This window comes from Pezoporus wallicus, unplaced genomic scaffold (assembly GCF_028554395.1).
Source record: "Pezoporus wallicus isolate ANWC-B61680 ecotype Strahan unplaced genomic scaffold, APGP_CSIRO_Pwel_v1 contig_3017, whole genome shotgun sequence".
Taxonomy (NCBI): domain Eukaryota; kingdom Metazoa; phylum Chordata; class Aves; order Psittaciformes; family Psittacidae; genus Pezoporus; species Pezoporus wallicus.
Window position 1 is genome coordinate 1,814,843 of NW_026638957.1, and position 10,759 is coordinate 1,825,601.

General features: G+C 44.8%; 1 non-coding gene across 1 annotated transcript; it reads right to left on the bottom strand.

Annotated features, from left to right (window-relative positions):
- Positions 1–8,197: 8,197 nt before the first annotated feature.
- Positions 8,198–8,270, bottom strand: TRNAT-UGU (transfer RNA threonine (anticodon UGU)). Its single transcript has one exon. It is a non-coding gene; the product is annotated as a tRNA-Thr (tRNA).
- Between the last annotated feature and the right edge of the window lie 2,489 nt (positions 8,271–10,759).

Genomic DNA, 10,759 nt, shown 5'->3' on the forward strand with positions numbered 1-10,759 from the left:
ATTTATGGTGTAATCCCTGCTCTAAGCCCTGCACTCCACCAACATTCAGTGCCAACACAGTTCCTTCTATCCATACACTTTTTACATACAGACTGGTAGACTTTTCATCACTGAGAGCTAAATGTCCTGACTTAGCATCTAGCCAGCATTTCCTCAGGAGGAAGTTAGTGGAAGTCCTGAGGTATTTATCAGTAAAATGCTGACTTTGAGAGCACAAAGCTTAAGTGAATTGACATTACTTTCATTTGGATGAAACACACTGAACCAAGAGGCACAGCTGAATGAAGCAGATCTCAAATTCTAGAAGCAAAGTCCCACTAGACTTTAATTTTGCCTACTGAGTTACATGGGGGTTGGAACTAGATGATCTTAAGGCCTTTTCCAACACTAACCATTCTATGATTCTATGTCTTTAATTCAATTGCCATTAAATAACTGATGCTGATGTCCTGTTGACTTAAGCAAATATGGCATAAATTTCATGAGACAATATAGTTGCCACCATAATCTTATTTTAGGATTTTGTTTCTAATGTTAAACTCTGATGACAGCAGGAGAATATAGTTGGTTCAGGAAGGTTTATTAAAAAGCAGTCTTGGTAAATTGCTTAGCAGAGCATTGAGGATTCAGCAAACTACTCAGCCTGGATCCACATCATCTACAAATCTGACGCTTATAGAGGTCTCTGTATTGCCTAGACCTTTAGCAAGCTATTTTTAGTGGCTGATTGTCCAGCTGCATTACATCTTCACCTAGATTCTCTTTCCTAGCCAGCAGAAATTGAACCCACAAAGAAGCAGAAAAACCAAGCTGAACATTAAATTACATTGGAAATCCCAGAGTAGTGGGATATAAATGTCTTGCAAAAAAACAAAACTGAAAAATCATCACAGGAAGATCCTTCTTTTTTTTTTTTGGGGGGGGGGGGGGGCATGCATTTTTTAAAAAAATATTGAACTTGTCTACAGGAGTGTGTTGAAAAGTCGTATCTAAATGCTTTTGTGGTGGGATAAAGCAACAAAGAGATATAAAGACTGCCTTTTAAAAAGCAGATTAGAATTAGTAAGAGATAGATGCAAACGAAGGGTCGAAGCAGCATGAAGCCAACAGAGCAAGAATGTGTGGAAAGCCCAGGGGAGGATGGAAGAATGGATAAAATACATGCTGAATCAGAGGCTTGAGCTGTTATAGCAGCATCACTGAAGGCTGGATGAGATACGGGCTCCTGTCAGTGGTGGTTTAGGAGTATTAGTTTTGCCTGAACCAGTCTGACATTTCCTGTCATGTATTTACCAACCCTGTTTGAGGGCAGCTGGCCCCTGGCATTTTGTTGCTTTTGAGGGGAGGAGCAAGAATTGATTCTTCATGATTGATATTGCTGTGCTTGAATGCAGTCACTAATTCCTCTGCACAGCTGCACAGCAAGCTCCCCCTCATCCCTGAAGCGCAGCTGGAACACAGCCTGCCTGCTCTATATGGGGCTGTATACTGTAACAGACCCAGTTTATGAGGGACACGTGTAATATTTCAGCAGTCTGCTCTTTCATTAGCTGGCTGGAGGGGAATTGAGCAGACATGCTGTCGTGCTAAGCAAGCTGTGCAGAATGGGGCAGAGATTAAAATCGCAGTGTAAACTAGGCATTAAAATTCCCTGATTCTAATGTCAAAGGCTTAGCTGCACAGTTTCTATCGTGTCCAGACTCGGCCTGTGCTGAGATGTCTTCTCTGCTGCTCAGAACTTGGAATGCAGGCTATTTGTGTTAGCACTTTAATCATAATAACCTCACAGGCAGTATTTTGAAAAGCTTCACTGAACTAATTGGTTGACTGACATTTTTAAGCTAAATAAGCAGCAGTGGTGTTGCAGCATGCCACAGCTAGCACACCATCTTCAGTTACATCTCTGTTGCTGTGCTTGCTCAGGACTCAATCTGTCAAACACTAACTCATTTATCATCCACAAGGCCCGCATTTTGGATTTCACCCTGGCTCAAACCTGGAACAAGCAAACTGCCTCACCAAGCAGGAAGTGTGATCCCAGAAGGACCAGCTCAGGCTCACAAACTGTGAGCCTGACAGTCTCACAGTGATTTCAAGCTGACAAAAAACAGCCACAAGGTACAGTTGGAGCAAAGCAGAGGCTCAGATTGGGCCGAAAAGGCCAGCCCATGGTGCTGAACATTGACCTGGATGACAAGCTCCTGAACTCCAGATTGCTGCATTTTCCCAGGTATTGATACCTAACATGGACTAGTTACAGCTCATTCAGGTATTCTGCCACTTCTGAGAATGGCATTGATGGCAACACAAAAGTTGCCACAGAACCTTTGAAATATGGTCTGATTTTTATTTTTTTTTTAAAGCAGACATGTTTCTCCTCTGGGTGCACAGAGAAGGCAGCAGAAACACACTGCTCAGGCCAGCACTCAGCAGAAATGTTTTCAAGGGGCAACCAGGTGATTTTAGAACAGTCATGAGAGTGCTTTCCAGTTTTGTTCCTCCTATTGTGCTGATAAGAAGCCTGCAGTTATTAAGCAGTTAATTATAATATCTGAACAAGTTTTTTTCCACTCAGTAAATCCAGCCTGGCTAGCCTGAAAGATCTACTATATTCAAATGGCCCTTCTTTGCAAGGTGAAGTGAACACTCTGTTGGCACATACACATCTGATTGCCCTGGACATCTGTTGCACATGCACTGTGACTGTCATTTTTAAAAGTTTTACCCTGAATAATGGCTGCTATTATTCACTGAAAGAGGACCCAAATATATCAACATTTCCATCAGCCTCATGGGGGAATAGATCTGCACAGCCCAGGAAGCTCATTAAATAGAAGGGAAAATACAAAAATTGTAGAAAAAGCACCTTCTGTTGAAAACATAAAAGAGGCATAGAGTGCTTTCTCATGCCTCTTCTTAGTAGCCTGCTGACTGGAAGGGTGTATTATCAAAGGCAGGGCTCTCTGCACCAGAAAGCAAAACTCTTTCTGATTCAATAAAACATTTACAGTTTAACTGACTAAGGATCAAAAAGCAGTGAAAAATCTATAATACAAATAGCACCCAGAATGGTAGCTGGCTGTAAATACTACTGTTTGTTCTTGCATATTGAAGATCCTCTGGTTTTACTCTTTCAGCCACAGAATCATAGAATGGCTTGTGTTGGAAGGGACCTTTAAAGATCATCTAGTTCCGACACCCCTGCCATGGGCAAGGACACCTTCCACTACGCCAGGTTGCTCAAAAGCCCCATCCAACCTGGCCTTGAACACTTCCAAGAATGGGGCATCCACAGCCTCTCTGGGCAACCTGTTCCAGTGCCTCACAACCCTCACAGTAAAGAATTTCTTCCTAATATCTAATCTAAATCTCTTTTTCAGCTTACAGCAATTCCCCCTTGTCCTGTCCCTACATGTACTTGTAGGAACATGTCCCTGTAGGAACATGTCCCTCTCCAGATTTCTTATAAACCACCTTTAGGTACTGGAAGGCTGCTCTAAGGTCTCCCCGGAGCCTTCTCTTCTCCAAGCTGAACACACCAAACTCCCTCAGCCTGTCTTCACAGGAGAGGTGCTCCACCCCTTTGATCATCTTCGTGGCCTCTTCCAGACTCCCTCCAATAGTTACACATCCTTCATACACTGGGGGCCCCAGAGCTGAACACAGTAATGCAGGTGAGGTCTCACGAGAGCAGAGTAGAGGGGCAGGATCACCTCCTTCGACCTGCTGGTCATGTTCCTTTTGATGCAGCCCAGGATACGGTTGGCTTTCTCGGCTGTGAGCACACACTGAAGCCAGCTCATGTGCATTTTCTCATTGACCAACACCCCTAAGTCCTTTTCCTCAGGGTTGCCCTCAATTTATTCTCTACCCAGCCTGTAGTTGTGCTTGGGATTGCCCTGACCCAGGTGCAGGACCTTGCACTTGGCCTTGTTGAACTTCGTGAGTTTCAATAAGACATTTGTATTTGCTTTTTTTTTTTTTTTTTCTATTCTTCAAGAGTTAGAAAAGATTCCCTGAAAATATGGAAAACATTATTTTTCTTTAAAACACCACAGTCACTCTCCCGGCTAACACTGAAGGATTGCATTCATCTGCACTTTCTCATTACCAGAGGCCCCTGCTCTTTTTAAGCATCCTTATTCATATGTTAACATCACAGTAAATAATATCCATATACCAGAAGCCAAATGGGTTCATTAGTTGTCTCTCCATCCATAGCTAACTGGCTCAGAAATATGGTCTTTTTCCAAGAATACCAGCAAATACAGATTAATCTACTGCTACTCCTCTGTGAAGATTGCCTTGCATCATCATTCGTAGTCCCAATGCATTGAGTTCCCATTTCATCTGGGGATACATTTAGCTTTCATCTGGACTTGAAAAGCAGTATTTTAATTACTTTCTTTTAAAAAGGATATTTTGACAGAGGAGGAGGAAAAGGGGAAAGGATATAGCTCAGTCTAGAGGTCAGGATATACCAGACTGGATCAGTATCATAGCTGGTGATTATGGTATTCAGATTTCTTTCTACCTACCTTCAAACAACACTTGCAAATTTATTAATGACACACTGCAAAAGGAACTATACACAAAGTAAGAGGAACATTAAACTTGTAAAAATAAGTGGTCAGGCATCAAAGTGTGGAACATCCTGACTAGAAGCATTATAGCTTGTCAGACACAAGGAATTTTGTGTTGTTTTAGCAACCAGAAAAACAGAATTAAATGTCTGACTAAAAACAGTATCTTTAGAAGACAAACACATTTTTCTTCTTGATGTTACTGTTAACAGCTTATGTTATTACAAGTAAATGTTTTCACTGTTCACTGAATGCTTTTTTTGACAGCTGCATTTGTATCAGGTGAGGAAAAAAAGAAGTCTCAACTTCCACTTTTTGTCTTTACCTCACTGGCACAAATCCAGTCATCAAACTTAGAGTACTTGTAGAAAGTCCATAATTACAAGCGAGAATTTTTTTAGCTCCTTTCTAACTAAACAAATTAAAACATTGTTTTATATTTTTATACTTTGAAAGTGCTTGGAGTTTGGTGGAAAAGAGGTTGGTTGTGTTTTCTACAAATTTGTGAAGTTTTGGCAGCATCTGTACAGTATTAAAGCATGTGCAAGACTGGAAGAGTTTATATTTCATTTTTCCTCTGTTGACTAAACCAGTTTCACAGTAATTGACTTTGATTCCCTATTCCCATTGTCAAAAATGATATCACACTGCAGTAAGCTATGCTTAGATATGTCAATTTTTGTTACATATCTGAAAGAAAAATAGCAGACTTGTGAAGTAAACAGCCTCTTCTTGTGTAAGGTCTCCTGATGTTGAGCTGAGCAAGATGGTATAAATTTCCTGGGAAAAAAAACCCACAACATAACAAAGAGAAATATCTCTGAGATATGCTCAGAATGCCCTCAGTGATGGCAAGGTATCTGTCTTTCCAGATACTGCAGCAATTCTCAGGGGCTCTGCTAATGGTCCAAAATGAAAACACAATTAGTACTGTCCAGGCCCCTTACCATAGTTTGGAGGAACAAACCATAAAGACATTTTCTAGTGGTATGAGCGGGGAAGGGGAGAGCCGTGGGGGGGGGGGGGGGGGGCTCAATTATTGTCAGCCCGGCACCACTCACTGGGAGTGAGTGAACAAGTTGCCTGACTGGGTTTAAACCACGACATGGTATCACCAATTACTGTATCACTGGACCTAGTGAAGGTTGCCTTAGGTATTTTGAGCACGTTTCTCATCTTCAGTAGCAACAGCTGCTAATAAAGCAGATTTTTTTCCTTACAGCAAGAAATGACACCACTTGTAGAGGATGGAGGAAATGTGGGGGCACTTGCTGGCTGGCATCAGGGGGCGGTAGGTACATAGGTGTCCCATGGGAGATGGTGAGGAAAATCAGCTCAGGGGAGACCTGGCCCCACCTCCTGCTTTCCACTCCGGCGTGTGTGTGAATGCTGGGGACAGAGAGTGGTGCTGACAGTGCCTGCCACTGGGCAGTGTCCACAGACTGGGCCCACAGACAGCTATGGAGCCAGGAGGCTGCAGGTCTCTGTGCGGTCAGCTGTAACAGCACATCAGCCGGTCTGCTATACACAATATGACAGCAGAACAATTATAAACTACCCTTAAGACCGCTATTTTAAAACAGGCCCTGTTTAATTGTAAAGAAGCATCTCAGAAAAAAAAAACGAAAATTCAATCACACCGGCAGCAAACTCGGTATTTAGGGCAGCATGCAATGAAATGCCGTGCCCCCTTAACAGATCCTGCTGTGGATGGCCAGGCCCGTCACGGCCCCACAACAGCAGCACTCGCGGCTGAGAGCATTAGGGAACAGATGATCGAAGCGGAAGGAAGACCGAGGGCTCTCACCGGCCTGGGTCTTCCCCTCCTTGCTGCCCGCTGGGTTCTGTTTCCCGGGGCAGTGCTGGCGGCAACGGCTGCGAGGAGCTGGCTCTCCCTCTGGAGGCCTCCGGCTGCATCGGCCGCTCCCGGCCGCTTGAGTGAGAGCCGCGCGGCCGAAGGCGCTGTCGGGGGAGCCCTGAAATGGAGGCGCGGTTCGGATGCTCAGCTCCCACTGACGCTTCCACACTGCTGTAGCGGCACACCTGGAACCTGTCAGCGCTTTAGAAAGCCTTTCGTGGCAGCTCATACACACAGCTACGGCAAACGGGAATAGCTGAACCCTGTTGCTGTGACACTTCGTGGATGTAGGGAACACAGCAACCAAGTGTTGCTTCAGTATCTTCTCTTCCATGGCGAAAAAACCATAGCCTCAGCCCCTGAACATGCAAACGGTTCTGCTGGACTGTTCCAGGCCCAGCTGCAGAGGCAGTTCCTACTTGTTCACTCTGGGAGAGACTAAACAAACTACAAAACCTTTATGAGCACACACTTAACTGCTTCTGCAGGCCATCCGTGGCACCCCAGGGTTCTGGTAATGCTGTGGTTGGTCATGGCGAAACCCAGCTCCCTGTCCACAGAGAAACTGTACTCAGTCTCCAACCAGCCCCCGAGAGAACTGACCCTCTCATGAGACACGAACCTGCCGCAAGGACCCTGGGAGGACTGCTGTACCAGGATGATGGTCAGCTGGTAACACTGGATGAGGACAAAGCACTGTTTTCCTGGGTGATGGGGAGACAATGCTGCAAACAGGAATTATTCCAAGCAAACTCTTATGTGCAAGAACCCCAAAGCACAGCAAATTCAAATGTTTTGTGGGGCCTCACAGCACAGCATGACTCCTGCCATAAGGAGGAAACAGCCTGCCAGACCCCTTTCCTCTCACCACAGCAATGGCATAACCCTGTGCATCAGCACAACTTTGTTCTGCTCTCATCAGAGAAAGGAGGCTGGGGAGGAGCTGTGACAGGAGGCAGGAGGGTGTAACAGGCTGCACTGCTACACCACAGCCCGCGTGTGCTTCTTAGCCCATCAAGCCTCCAGCAGCTGCCTGCCTGTGCAACAGCTCTTGCCATTGTATGAGCACCTTGCAGCATGTCCACTTGCCAAAGTGTGTGTATTAATTCCCTTTCTTGGTATTGGTAACGATTGCTGTAGTGTTTGCAATGTTAGAAACTAAAAGGCTTGCTCAGAAGAGTTTTGAAAAACAACCCTGAATGCACATTTTAAAATTAAGTGTGGTGCTCTAGAGGATTTGTGTGGACGTTTCTAGCTCTTTCCCTATAGTGTAAAAGCAAAAGTAAAAAAAAAAAAAAACAAAATGACACCTCCCTTGTCTAGGTTCCAATACAGAAATAAAACCAACAGCTCAGCTTGCCTGACACACAGGCAAGAGTCAGATAATCCTGTCCAGTTTATTCTCCACTCAGGGGCAATTTGTTCCTTTTAAAGCCCCTTAACAGCATTTTGCCAAAGCTCCCATCAGGGAAATTGTGATGTGAGCTGTACAAATACTTACTCAGCCATCCTGCTTCCCAAAGAGCTTATTGTTCCCCCAACTCCTCTGCCAGCACAAAGCACAGCCATGTGGTACTTCGGTGACCAGCATCAATGTTAACACTGAGATTATACCAAAAGGTTTTGCTTCCGGATCGTTCCTCTTGCTAAGAAGCCCAAAGAGCTCGCAAGCGCGCTCCAGTCCGTTACAATCAAAAATAGTCCAAAATGAAACCAGTTTCTGGGGAATGCAGTATTACCTAAAAACTGCGCTGTGAGGCCCCAGCGAGGATCGAACTCGCGACCCCTGGTTTACAAGACCAGTGCTCTAACCACTGAGCTATGGAGCCACCGCTCACGCCTTCTTCCGACTGTCACTAAGGGGCAGTCACGCAGCCCTCCCGCCCCCCCCAGAGAGGCTGTGTCCCCGCTCCTCGCCGGAAGGGGCTCGCCCTGAGACCGGTGTAGCAGCCGGTGTCGAGGGGAGCCCGCGACTCACCGCGCACTGTCCGGGGCCCGCCGAGGGGCGGGCGGGGAGGCCGCAGCTACCTTACCGCTCCTGCCATCGCTGGCTGGTCGCTTATCGCGCTGCCAGCTGGTCAGCGCTGCGGCTGCGTGCGGAGCGTCCAGGCCGCAGAACGGTGCCTGGGACGTTCGCAAAACCAGGAAATGAAACTGGTCGGGAGGCCACGCATCCAGTCAAGCAAAAAACCCGCAAGAGGAGAAATCAAAAATAGGCGAATATCTGAAATACGGCCTGATTTTTACAGATCAGGAGTAAAAATTGTCACGACAAAGCCATGTAAGGTGGTGCAGGGTGTTCTTTCTGCAAAAGGTTGGGTAGTCTGGTGAAGTCTGAGAGCCGCTGCTGCAGCACAGATGTATTGCCCCGGAGGGTCCTCGAGCATCACTTCCTTCGTGACACCTCTCAGCACTAAGCATTAATCTTAGGGTTTCTAGCATGTTCTCTCACCAGGTACCTGCAAGCCACGTTCACACAGGCTCTGTGGAGGTCAGAGCTAGAAGCTGGAAACTTCAGGTAATAGCTAATGGGTGGAAGGCAGCAATGCTGTAAGGCCTGTTCAGGAGTAGGGCCCATTCAGTGCTGATGCTGGGTACAATCACTTTTAACAGCACACATTAAAGCAGATGCCTTGCAAAGAGCTTTGACAGCTTACGGCTGGACTGAAGATTTTTGTGTGTGTAAGCTGCATGCAGATAAAATTATTTAAATTCCAGTTGTATGCCTTTCAGAAAGCAATATTCAGGGCCCTGTCTTGATTCTATAGTAATATCTATTTATGTAGAATTCAGAGTAGGATCAGTGGGTGGGAAAGGGATGCAATGGGATGGCTCATAAACCTGGCTCAGCTTGGAGAAGTTTTATAAAGAATGTTACGCAATGGAATTAAGTCCACAGCAGGATTGGGGTCTGGAGTTACTACATGCCCATCTGTGAACTCAGGAAAGTCAGTGGAATCCCAGCTGGAGGCTGTCGTGTAAGTGCATCAATGCACAAGAAGTCCAGAACATATTTAAGCATTATTAAAAAAAAACCAAACACGCAAACACCCATAAAGCCCACAACAACACGTTATGAAAACTTGTTAGATGTTACCATATTGCTCTCTTAAACCTCTGTTGTGTTCTGCTCCTACACATCACTGCTAAGGGAGAACAAACAGAAGAGATTTCAGCAAGTCCTGATGGGAGTGGACCTATCACCCCTAGGCAAGAGCTGCCCCAGATTCCCAATATAGGACAAAGAGACCCTCTTCGGACAAGAATAATTGTGCTGGGTTTAGTACTTAATGCCCTTACATCCTTAAGAAAGTCATCAAAAACTAATAGGCACTTCTGCTGATTAAATTAACCTTGGAAAAGCAGACAATTGTGCACTGAAAACAGCAACACAGAATGCAGCTGATTGTTTCAGAGCTGGGACTCACAAGGACAGGATTGCACAAAACCTGTGTGAGAGCTGGCAGCTTAACTGAGGCAGCTGGCACTTACCTTCTCATTTCAACGGGGGCTGACAGCTGGAGTGAAAGATGTTGCTGCAAACAGCCAAAGAAACACCTCAGCTATGGTACTTGAGAACAAAACGGAAAGTGGCAGCATCTATAAATGGGAGGAGTAAAGTATATTATGCATTCTTCAGTGGGAGCATTATCAAAAAAACCCAAGCCCCACAATAATAATTAGACATAAATTATTACCTCTCTTACCATCGTCTTAAATGGCTGAATGTAAGGGTTTGAAAGCTTGGCTTTTTCTGTTCTTGCTCTCTTTTTGTTCTAGGCTTATAATTTACAGCAATAAAACAGGATTGACTGGTTTTCATTTGGTTCTGGAAGACTTGTCAAAACTCCATAGCAGGAATACTGAATCTTGATCAAGCAGTTATTTAGTCCAAAAATGAGTGGCAAGGTCAGGGATGTCTGAATTCAAGACAGTTCTCAAAGTGGAGTTAATTGTGCTTTAAAATTTTTATGTGCTGCCACTTTGTTGCTATGTTCACAACACTTCAGGGAATGTACAGATTATCTCTGAAAACCCCTCTGATTACCATGGAAAAAAGAATCAACAACTAAACCAATTCCTGCCAGTACTCTTCTATCCCTCTAAACTGCTCTATTTTATCTTCTTACCCCAAACACATTAATATCTACTTGGAAATATTCCTTTAAATGCATATTCTTATTTCACCTCAGTATTACGGAGTATCTCATCTTTTTATAAGAGGGTGATTCTTTGCATGTGAAGTCTAAAAATGCTTGTCTTACTTAAGCTACCAGAATCTATTACTGCAGTAATCACTCCCTCACTAGGTGTACCT